The sequence below is a fragment of the Eublepharis macularius genome, chromosome 1, assembly GCF_028583425.1.
Source record: "Eublepharis macularius isolate TG4126 chromosome 1, MPM_Emac_v1.0, whole genome shotgun sequence".
NCBI lineage: Eukaryota > Metazoa > Chordata > Lepidosauria > Squamata > Eublepharidae > Eublepharis > Eublepharis macularius.
Genome location: NC_072790.1, coordinates 185,080,434 through 185,092,337, shown reverse-complemented (window position 1 = coordinate 185,092,337; position 11,904 = coordinate 185,080,434).

Genomic DNA, 11,904 nt, shown 5'->3' with positions numbered 1-11,904 from the left:
TTGATCAGCAGGGCTTCCTTCCAACCATGGAGCAGCAAAGCAGTCACAAGTTGGGAGAAGACACCCAGGGGAGGGAGGGGGAAGGGGGCGGGAGGGATTTCAGAGGAGTATTAATGCCATAGAGTTCACCCTCCAAAGCTACTATTTTCTCCAGGGGATGGATCTCTGTCATTTGGAGATCACTTGTCTTTCTGAGAGATCTCCAGGTCCCACCTGGAAGTTGACAACACTACTGCATGAACTGCTTTCTTTCTATAGGAAAAAGGTATGGCGACTCCTGTCTTTTCTCCTGCAGGGGACAAAAAAAGCTTCAGGAAAACTTTGATCAGAGTAACAGCTGGAAAGTAATGGGTTAACCTCCCCACTTCTCATTTGCTGAACAACAACAGCCTCCTGATGCTGCTTTGCATTACAATGAAAATAGTTATAATTGTTTAATCAAGACATTTTAAAAAGTTCATGAAACACTGCTTTATAAACATCTTAAGCAGGGGAGGGAGGGGGAAGGGGGTGTTCTGTAGCCATGGGCACTCCAATCTCATCCCTGCAAAGCCTGAGAGGCAGCTCTGACGGCCAAACACCAATGGCCAAACACAAACACAGATGCCGCTGGCATCACCCACCGTTCCTGTATCGCTGGGAACAGCGGGGCACCCCTCTGCTTTTGCCTCCACGATCCACAATCCAAGATCCATGGCTCGGGAATGGGAGATGATTGGCGCGGATCGTTAATTCGGGATCGTGTCGGTGCCGATCCACAATCTGCTGGATCGTTAAATTTTTTTGGATCATGCCCATCTCTAGACATGAGCCTCTCAATCTGATGTATTTCATGTCACAGAAGCACTACATGTTCAGTGGGCAAAACGTTACCAGATCCATCCCGGGAGACTGGAACACATATACCAAGCAAGTGGAATGCAGAGCGATTAGGCTTATTGAGCTCCTGCCTTCCACGTCTCAGATTGTAGCTCTTTGAACAAGAAAGGTACCTGAGAAATCTTCCCTTTAACACCCCTCTGACATTCCTTCCCCTTTCACTCCAGTTTGGTGAGAACCCCAATGTAATCCTATCCAGCAATCAAGAATCATCAGTCACCTCTAGATAGTTTTATTCCTTCCTGGGAAAAACTAAAACTTGGAAACCCATCTCCAATCTTTAGAGATACTTGGTGAATTATAGTTTTATTAGGCATTTGAATAAGCAATTCCAACTCTGGTCCCTGAATGGAATGTTAAATTATTGTTTTATTGGCAGGAACCTAAAATAAGTAATTGCACCCCTTGTCTCTGTCCAGAATGTTGATCAAAATTCATCAAAGTCCAAAAGACAAATATTAAAGTCCTTTGTGTATAGGACCATTCCGTCCCAAGGTCCACTCCACCCTCTAAATATTTGGGCTCTGACACAGCCAAAGTGTGCATGCTTTGTTTGGATCCAAGTGTCACACCCTCAGGGTTTGCCCTGGGCTTCTCTTTGTGGATGCTGATAGTTCTCTATGGACTTCACTTCTTGTCTTGATAGGTAAATTTTCCCTGAACCTTACTCTATTCCCCATTTTCTAGCTATATTCCTAGGACTCTGGTGTGTTTGATATATATACTTACAGTAATCTACCCAGGGCTTTTTTTCAGGGGGAATGCAGGGGAACAGAGTTCCAGCACCTCTTGAAAATACTCGGCAATAGTGCTCGAAAATAATATGATTTCAAAGAATCCCGTGTGTTTCTTCCTCATTTCCCTCTTGAGCATTCCACCACCTCTTTTCCCAGAAAAAAACCCCTGAATCTACCTATGTATATATGATATTTTCCTCTTCAATAAGAACTACTTTTGTCTTAGAAACCCCTCCCCACCCCTCTCTCATTGGCTTTCTCAGGAGAGGGGCCTGTAAAAGTTGATAGAAAATCCCACTAGTTACTGACCTCTCACTAAGCTTGCTCCTTGCTTACTAATTCCACCCACCCTCTACTTTGCAAGGAACCTCATCCAGTTAACACACCTCCCTCAAAGTAATTCAAGTAATCCTTCACAATCAGGTATCACACACTGAAAAGAGTATCACGATGCTTGCTAAAGAATCGTACTTCTCTACTAATGTCACGTGAGGGTAAGTCAGACTGAAAGCAAGTTAAGATGGTGTAAGCTAAACAGGGGCATTTTTGCAAGGAGCATGGGAAATTATTCAAAGGGAGAAATGTTCCCACAAACAAAATAGCTGGGAATATTTTTTTAAAATGTTATATTACTTATAGTCCGCCTTTCGCACTGAGACTCAAGGTGGATTACATAGTGCAACTCAATACGATCAACAGCTAGGATATCCAATAACCAATGCAATAGTGTTTGGAGAGAATAGAATTTGAAAACAAGAGAAATTTGATACACAGCCAGGAGTTGTGGGTGAGACATAAGACTCTTTAGATAGTGCTTTCTCATGTGTTCGAGCCCTGAAGGAGATGCAAAGTATGAAAATATGCAAGATATTTACAAGAGTTCTGCTTTGTATGTTTCCTGATTATGTTGTATTTCTAATTATGTTAAAGACTATTGATTACATTCATAAAGTGCTGCAGCAGTGACCACCTTTTTAATTACTGTTTACTTTAATGATGTGTCACTAGATGCTAGTTTAACAACTAGGTACAGCCTGTTGTCAATCACTTCCAGACCAGTTGTCCTTCATGCACCAGCCAACAGGAATCTTTAATTAAGCCATTCAGTCAAGCACATCCTGGTATGCGCTGATCAGCAGCTGCACTGTGTCTCATAAACGAGTGGCAAGAAGTTCCACAATATACCTGATTTCTAGGAAGACTGCATTACTTCAGCAAACTTGACTTATATGATCTTAACTCCTGCTGCTCCTTTTCACTCCAAGAGGCCAAACCATGAAGACTGAAGTCCTTGATACTCTTACTTCCCCCTTCTGCCCTGCAGGCCTAAGGGGAAAGACATGGATGTGCTTGTCTGATGATAATCTGCCACTTAGGGAAAAATGTTTGCCCCTTTCCTCCACACTTGGCTAAAACATTGTAAAAGGAAGCACTTTGAGTTATTTTACACACAGCCCCGGCACCAGGGTTTCCGGAGCCTGATGCCAGGAGCAGCTTCAGGTCTGCTCCTGCCCCTTTGTGGACTGTGGAGCAGCAGGGGGCTGGGCAGGAGGGCTGCCTGCTCAGACTGCCCTGTCCTGCGGCTGCTGGTGTGCACTCCCAGCCAGGCATGGCAGGTGGCTGGGGAGGCACACACGCGTCCTCCCAGCCCTCCTGCTCCATTGCTCCACGTGCCACCCCAGGTTCCTGCCGCACCTGGCCCGTGGCTGCTGCTCCCGGCCGGGATGTGTGTGTGTGTGTGTGTGTGCTGGCAGCAGCAGGGGCAGTGTGGGAGGGCTGGGAGGCTGTAATAGCCGAGGGCCAGGCATGGCAGGCAGCTGGGGCGGCACACAGGTGGCTTCCCATCCCTCCTGCTCAGCCACCCGCATGCTGCTGCCGCCAGCTCTGCAGCGTGTGCCCTCGCCCCTCGTGCTGGAGGCGGTTGTCAGACCTGCCTCAATGGAGGTGGTGGCCCTGTTCACACAGGCAGGATTTCTGAAAAAGTTGTACACATTTTGGTCCATGCAAAATCCCCCAATAACAACAAAACCCATGAAATGCCTTTTATTGGACCAAGCAAATCAGCACAAAACACTACGCACGCTTTTGAACCCACCAGGATTTTTCTTTAGGTGTGATGTTACAAGGCTTAAGGAGACAGAACAGTGGAAAGTAGATCTCTTGGGCCATGGTGATCTTGATCACTTCCTCAGAGAGCCAGTTTGGTGCAGTGGTTAAGAGCGTCAGGACTGTAATTTGGAGAACCAGGTTTGATTCCCCACTCCCCACTCCCCACTCCGCCACTTGAAGCCAGCTGGGAGGCCTTGGGTCAGTCACAGCTCTCTCAGCACCACCCGTCTCACAGGGTGATTGTTGTGGGGATAATAATAATATTATTTGTAAACTGCTCTGAATGGGTGAGTTGTAATGAAGGGCAGCATATAAATTGAATGTTGCTATTGCTGATGCTAGCTTGCACAATGTAGTTGGTTATATGGATTTTGTTCTTGTTTTTAGGGTTTTTGAATCAGGCAGAGGAAAATTGCCTTGACCACTTGCAGACCATCTGGCGTACTTTGCACTCTATGTGGTCCCTGTTGGTGGAAGCTGACCCAATCAGTGTAAGCAGCAGAAGACAAAGTTCCCCCCACCCCCGTTTAGGACTGCACTGTTATGTCAGAAGAATTTGAAAGCAAGCACCTCTAGCACAAACACACCCCAAGAGCCAAGAAAACTGGGTTTCCGTTTCGTCTTGCTCTTAACATAGTTTTTGGTTCAAGGCAAACTTTGATTCCCCCCCCCCTCTGGTTTCTCCACTAAAGTTCTGGTATGGATGGATTGAATCTCACTTTTGTTCTTTGTACACAGCAAAGCTTCAGGCAGCAGGAAACAACTGCCATTTACTGTATCAGGTATCAGAGCGTGATAATTGTGAATAAATGTTGCCTCTTTAATGGCAATCTCTCTGAAAAGTTTTGGCAACAGGAATAGCAGCAGTTTGTGTAACCCCTTTCTTTGGAGCCTGACCAAAATAACAGATTTCTCCATGTGTAGATACGAAGTGCGGGATGAGTTCAGAACTGCAAAATGAACACAGCCATTCTGTTCCTAAAGACACAGTAAGCCAGTCGCAGAGGGAAGAGGCAGCTGTTTGGTATGGAGAACAAATGGCCAACAGCAACAGCACAACACAAACGGTCCGGCAGACGCATGATGTGGGACTCTGTCTGCTCTCTTATATATGTGTCTACGGTTGCAAGAAAAATAGGGAACAGAAAGTAAGAACTCCACATTATGATGAGTCCTTAAATCTGATTATTTTGTGTTGTTGTTCCTGTTACTGTGCTGAAAACTGCCTTTTAAGGTTTATATTAAAGGGTTCCTGTTCCTGTGTTTATAGGATTGCTATGGGATGGGTAATTTATTTTTCCAAAATTCACATTTTTAGACAAAGCTATTGATTCTTCTGAGTCTTTTTTTTCTCTTTTAAGAGCAGGAGTTCTCTTTAATTTATCTTCAAAGAGAAATCAAAGCACCCTTTTGTAACTTAAGCCCTGGCAGTTGTTTTATGTTATACACTCCAGGGTGGTGCTCTAGCAGGAAGACCAGAAGGCTTGGGAAGACATTGCTGACCTCTGAGCACCTATAGAGTAAAATTCTGAAATTTTGCAGACCCTCCTTTCCTGCCCCTCCTACCTTCAAATTTCTCTTTAATCAAAAAGGAATTGATTAAAAACTGGCATCCATATAAAATTGAGATTACAAAATCCATATCAAATTGAGATTAAAAAAACTCTATATTCCCCGGAGAGCCCTTTGCTTAGCAGAACAACATCTGCTGTCTTATAGGCCCAATGGGTCCCTGGCCCCAGGGAGGTTCGACTCACCTCTGCCCTGGCAGTGACCTGGTGGAACTCTGTCTGTAGAGACTCGGACCTGGCAGGATTTACTATCTTTCCATTGGGCCTGTAAGACAGAAATGTTCCGCCAGGCATACAGTGGTTGAGGCAAGCGCCCTCCTCCCCCAATCAGCCTCCTGCTGGAGGGAGATATGATCCCCCCTGACCTGCTGAACATCAGGCAGCTTGCCACTCACCCCACGGCCCTTGTATATTGAGGGATTGTGCAAAAGAATACTGCAATGTTGTTTTACTTGAAGTATTTTAACTATTATGCTGCCTAGGCTTGCCATTCCCCCTCCAGGGGCGGGGGATCCCCTGCTCCCACCTCCTCTTCCATGGACCCACTTACCTGGCCAGCAGGGGGCATGCACCCCCAGAGGTGCCCCCGGCAGCACAGGCGCACCCCTGGGCAGCACAGTATGCCCCTGTGCCCTGCTGTGCTCCCGCACCCTGCAACAGGCCTGCTTTGGGCTGAATCGGGGCTGCGGGGCGATTCAGCCCTTTGGGGAGCATACTCGTATTCCCAGGCCACCCTTTGACCCATGTGATGACATCACTTCCCTGAAGTGATGTCATCACACATGATGGAAGCATGCACGCTGTGCGCTCTGTGTGCATGCACGCGATGGAGAAGTCCAAAGCCACTGCAGGGTAAGTACCAGCATCCCAGTCTCCCGCCGGGGGACTTAGTGGACCTAGCAACCCTAATGCTGCCTGTTTTACACTCCTGATGTGATCCACATGGAGCTTGGTTTTCATGGAGAGCGGAATACAAGTATAATACAATTATTATTTTTTAAAAAACCATTATAGTTGAAAGCTTGAATGGATTAAAACACAACTGTTTTAATTTGCGTAGAGAAATTTTAATGGGTGGGGCTGTGGATCTTAGACTGAAGGGTACACAGTAACACCTCTTTGTTTCTTAATGTCCCCCCCGCCATATCTTTGGTGTGTTACTGTAGTAAAGATGAAAAATTATTAAAGCTGAACTTTCCTTCATATGGGTTGCTTTTTCTTATTAAATTGTCCCACAATGTTAGTTGCTTCACAAGGGCAACTGTTATGGCTGCATTCGCACATCACTAGATATTGTATTATGGCAATTGTTCACAACTGAATTTTCCAGATGTGGACTAGTTTATTTATTTAATTTATTTATTATATTAGATTTTTAGTCCATCCTCCCCACCAAGCTCAGGGCAGAGCACAACATTTTAATTTACATAAAAACACATAAAAAGCAGATAAAACATTACAATAAAATTTAAAACACTACATACAATAAAAACTTCTCCTCAGGTGGTGATGGAAGAGTTATTTCATTTCAGACATGGTCCATATATCCATATTTACAGATATATATAGGGTGGTGGACAGATCTTTTCAAGTCAAGTCAAGTATGGCTGGTGGGGGCCCAGCCTAGCCTCCGCCATATGCCTGGTGGAATATCTCTGTCTTATAGGCCCAGGGGAAGGATAATAAATCCTGCCAGGCCCTGGTTTCATCAGACAGAGGTGCCAGGACCAAAAAGGCTGGTGCCAGGACTGAAAAGGCCCTGGCTCTGGTCGAGGCCAGGCGAGCCTCCATAGGACCGGGGTGTCATAGTACAGCCTGAGCTTGACGAGTCCTCAGAGGAGGAGGAGCTGGAACAGCTGACGCTTGCTGACAGCCTTGCTCCTCCTGAGGAGGAGCAGCCTGCCTCCCAGCAGCCAACCACAGCTGAATGGTCAGATGCTGAATCCCAGCCAGAAGCTCCCCTTCCCCACCCAGAGCCACCAGCCCAGACGCAGCCAGCTTCCTTATCCCCTCCAACATCTCCAGACTATCGAGAGCAACGTCGGTGTAGCAGGGACAGAAGAGACTTACAGACCCGACGTCAATCTGCATGCCTCCGGGCTCTGAACCGGCCAGCCTTCTCAGAGGAAGGAGGGGCTTCAGAGGAGGAGACTTGAAGCAGCTGTGCGAGCTGACTGAAAGCCAGAGGGAGGGCCCCTTTCAGCGTGGCTTCAACGAGTTCTCTAAGCTGCTACTGTACTGCCCGTGTTTGTTCCTTGGAACTGTCTCTCTGACCTCCGACCCGGCCTGTCCTCGACTACTCTCTTGATTTACGGACTTTGCACATTCCTCGCCTTGCTAGCTGGACCTTGTTACCTGTCAGCAGCACTCTGCAGACTCGGCAGCCACTGGAAGCAGGACACGGGGACCACCAAAAGTATTTTGTGTGTAGAACGAAGTGTCCTCTGGGGTATAGTTGCATCCTATGGGCTATGTGTCAGCTGGGGCCCCATTGAATAATATACAGACACATCTCATTTGGTTGAAATGGCCACAACTTTATTGATTACACCCCTTGGAGCATAGGCATAGGGCAGCGGATCCCTGGCATCGAAAGGCCCTTTGCTGTTCAATGCATTGTTCCTCAGCAAGCCTGCTGGCCACTGCACGATGGCAAGTGATGTTCCGCCACCAACAGCTGCTGGACAGCCCTCGCCATGCCTTAGATTGCAGGGGTGAGCCACCCGTTATGCTTGCTCACCCCTTTGGATCTGGCCCAATGCCTTAAAACTGCCAAACCACCTAATGTTGTGACTAGCTACCCCAGCTGCCCCAAAACTAAGGGAGGGTGGGGAAGCATCCTGCTCTTGCCGTTGCTGGTTGGGAATGGTGTTGACCACATTTCTTCCCACAGAAGAGGGTCTCCTGGTTGGCTTGTCCTCTTCTTTAGCTGTCCTCCGCCTTGCCAAACAATAGATATTGTTTTTGTGGGTTTTTTTGAAAAATTTTTATTAAGTGAGAATATTAATACATACAACTTTCAAATAACATCTCTTTTTTTCAAATTTTTTTTATTGGATTAGATTATAATATTATTCAAAACATACATTACCCCTTTATAGATCTTTTTCTAACCCCCTCCCTTTCCTCCCCCCTTTTTGTTGACTTCCAACAATTTTCCAACCCTAAGTCTATCTTATTATTTAATTATGTAATATCTCATATATCCTATTATACACACATTTAATACTCTTTTCTCTAAGCTTATTTAATCTCTACTAAAAATACTCTATAATATAAATTTCCCTTTGGATGCCTCAATTAAACCACATATCCTTCCTAAAATAATATTGGCATAATAATATATATTAGCAATCAAAATATTAAAAGATATAACATTGTATTCATTTTACTTTCCAATCACCTACGTTCTTTGCTTTCCACCATCATCCTAACTCTAATATTAACTTAGACTCTAATACTCTATTACTCATCCATCTTTTACTATTTTTGTTCTAGGCTTCTTTTAAATCTATAAGGTAATTGTTATATTCAAATATCTCTTACATACACTTTACTTAAACTATATATTGTAAATAATATCTAACTATCTTAATCTTATATATCCATAGTGAAACATCCATTATTTAGTACTCTATAGTTTTTGATTTTATCATAGCTCCATTAATAGCTTAGATTTTTATAATTAAATTCCCCCCTCAGTAAAGTCACTTCTCTCTTCTTCTGTTACATTTCAATAATTCTCGAACTGCCACAGTTCTCCTTTCACGTCCCATTTTTTTTCTAAATATTGTTTCAATGTCTCCCAGTCTGCATTATACTGTCCTGGATCAAGATCTTTAAGTTTTCTGGTCATTTTATCCATCTCATCCATGTACAACAATTTATACATCCAATCTTCTATAGTTGGTATTTCTTGTACTTTCCACTTCTGCGCATACAAGAGTCTCGCTGCTGTAGTCATGTAAAATAACAATGTTCTATACTGTGTTGGAATACCTTCCATTCCCAAGTTCAGTAGCAACAATTCTGGGTTCTTATTTATTTGGGTTTGCAAAACCTCATTAATTACTTCAATTATATCTCCCCAGTATTGCTTCGCTACCTCACAAGTCCACCACATATGATATAGTGATCCTTCATGTTTTTTACATTTCCAGCATTTATTTGACATGTTAATATTTCCTAATGCAATTTTCTTTGGTGTCAAATACCAACGATAGATCATTTTGTAGACATTCTCTTTAATCCTTGTACAAGCCGTAGTCTTCAAAGTCATTTTCCACAAATATTCCCACGCCTCCATTGTTATTTCTTTTTTAAAGTTTATAGCCCACTTCACCATCTGTACTTTTACTGTCTCATCTTCTGTAAACCATTTTCAAAGTACTTTATAAATCCTTGAGATTTCCTTTTTACCTTCTTGAAAAATTACCTCTTCTAGTTCTGAGTTCTCCGTTCTTATTCCTCCTTTCAAACAATCCGAATTGTAAAGATCTCTGATCTGTCTATATTGAAACCAACTGTAACATGAAGACAACTCCTCCTCTGTTTTAATTCTCAATTTTGAAGATTCTACTCGAGTTATCTCCTTATAGGTTAAGCATTGCTGCTCATTATCGACAGTCCTCGGATCTATTACTTCATATGGAACCACCCAAGAAGGAATTCCGTCCTCTAGGTAATTTTTATACTTCTTCCAAATTGTGAAGAGGCTTCTTCGAATATAATGATGTAGAAACATAGAGTCTGCTTTTACTTTGTCATACCACAAGTACGCATGCCATCCAAATATTTTTTTATATCCCTCCAAAGCCAGCAATTTGCTATTCTTCAGTGTCATCCATTCTTTTATCCATGCCAAACATATTGCTTCATAATATAGTCTTAGATTGGGCAGTTGCAATCCACCTCTCTCTTTGGCATCCTGTAATACTTTCATTTTCACACGAGGTTTCTTGCCTGCCCACACAAAGTCCGATATTTTCCTTTGCCATTTTTCAAATTGTTTGGAGTCTCGGATAATTGAAATTGTTTGTAGCAAGAACATCACTCTTGGCAATACATTCATTTTTACTGCTGCAATTCTTCCCAACCATGACAAATTTAACCTATTCCATTTTATCAAATCTCGCTCTATCTGTGTCCACAATTTCTCATAATTATTCTTGAATAGGTCTATATTTTTCGCACTCAGTTCAATACCCAGATATTTTACCTTATTTGTTACTTCGCAATCCGTTATTTCCATTAGTTCTTGTTGTTTCTGTTTGGACATATTCTTACATAATATCTTTGATTTCCTCTTATTTACCAAAAATCCAGCCAAGTCTCCAAATTCCTTTATTTTCTCCATCACCTTTGGCATATTCTCGATTGGATCATCCACAATTAACATTATATCATCCGCAAATGCTCTGACCTTGTAGGAAAACTCTTTTATTTTTATTCCTCGGATTGCATCGTCTTCCCGTATTTGAATCATCAATATTTCCAAAACCAAGATGAACAACAATGGTGACAAAGGGCAACCCTGTCTTGTACCTTTACTTATTGTCAGTTTTTTAGTCACCTCATCATTCACCACAATTGCTGCACTCTGGTCTCTATATATTTCTTTCACTGCTCGTATGAACTTTTCACCCATTTGCAGCTTTTCCATAGTGGCAAACATAAAGTCCCAGTTCAAGTTGTCAAATGCTTTCTCAGCGTCTACGAAGAAGAAACCAACTTCTCTATCACAACGCTTGTCATAATATTCAATAGCATTTATAACTGTCCTCAAATTGTCTTTAATTTGTCTATTTGGCAAAAATCCAGCTTGCTCTTCTGCAATAAATTCAGACATCCATCCTTTTATTCTTTCCGCCAAAATCTTCGCAAAAATTTTATAGTCATTGTTCAACAACGAAATTGGTCTGTAATTTTTAACATTGGTCAAGTCTTGTCCCTCCTTAGGAATCAATGTTATATTAGCTTCTCTCCAAGTATCGGGGACTTCCTGGTCTTGCATAACTCCATTAATCACTTCTTTCAGGAAAGGCACGAGTTCATTAGCCATTACCTTATAAAATTTAGCTGTTAGTCCATCCGGGCCTGGTGCCTTTCCTAATTTTGTTGACTGAATTGCCTCTTTTATTTCTTCTTCCGTCACTTCCCTATTCAATTTTTCTCTCCAGCTTTCAGAAATTGCAGGGAGCTTCATCTTTTCCAAATACCTCGTTATAGAGTCTTTATTCACTTCCTTTTTTTGGTACAGCTTTGCATAAAATTTTTAAAAAGCTCTACTAATGGCTGCCTGCTCCAAATATGTCTTATTCTCCTCACAAATTTTATTTATGATTCTCTTCTCTTTTCTTTTCTTTAATTGCCACGCCAAATATTTCCCAGGTTTATTTGCACCCTCAAACGACCTCTGATTCATTCTCTTGAGGTTCCATTCCAATTCTTTATTATTCATTACCGTCAATTGTTCTTGTAGGATTTTAATATCCTGATATATATTCTTTTTTCCTGGTCTCTTCTTAAGTTGTATCTCCTTGGCTTTTATTTTCTCCATAATCTCTAACCTCTTCTTCTCTTTTTCTTTTCTAGCTCTTGCATTTAAG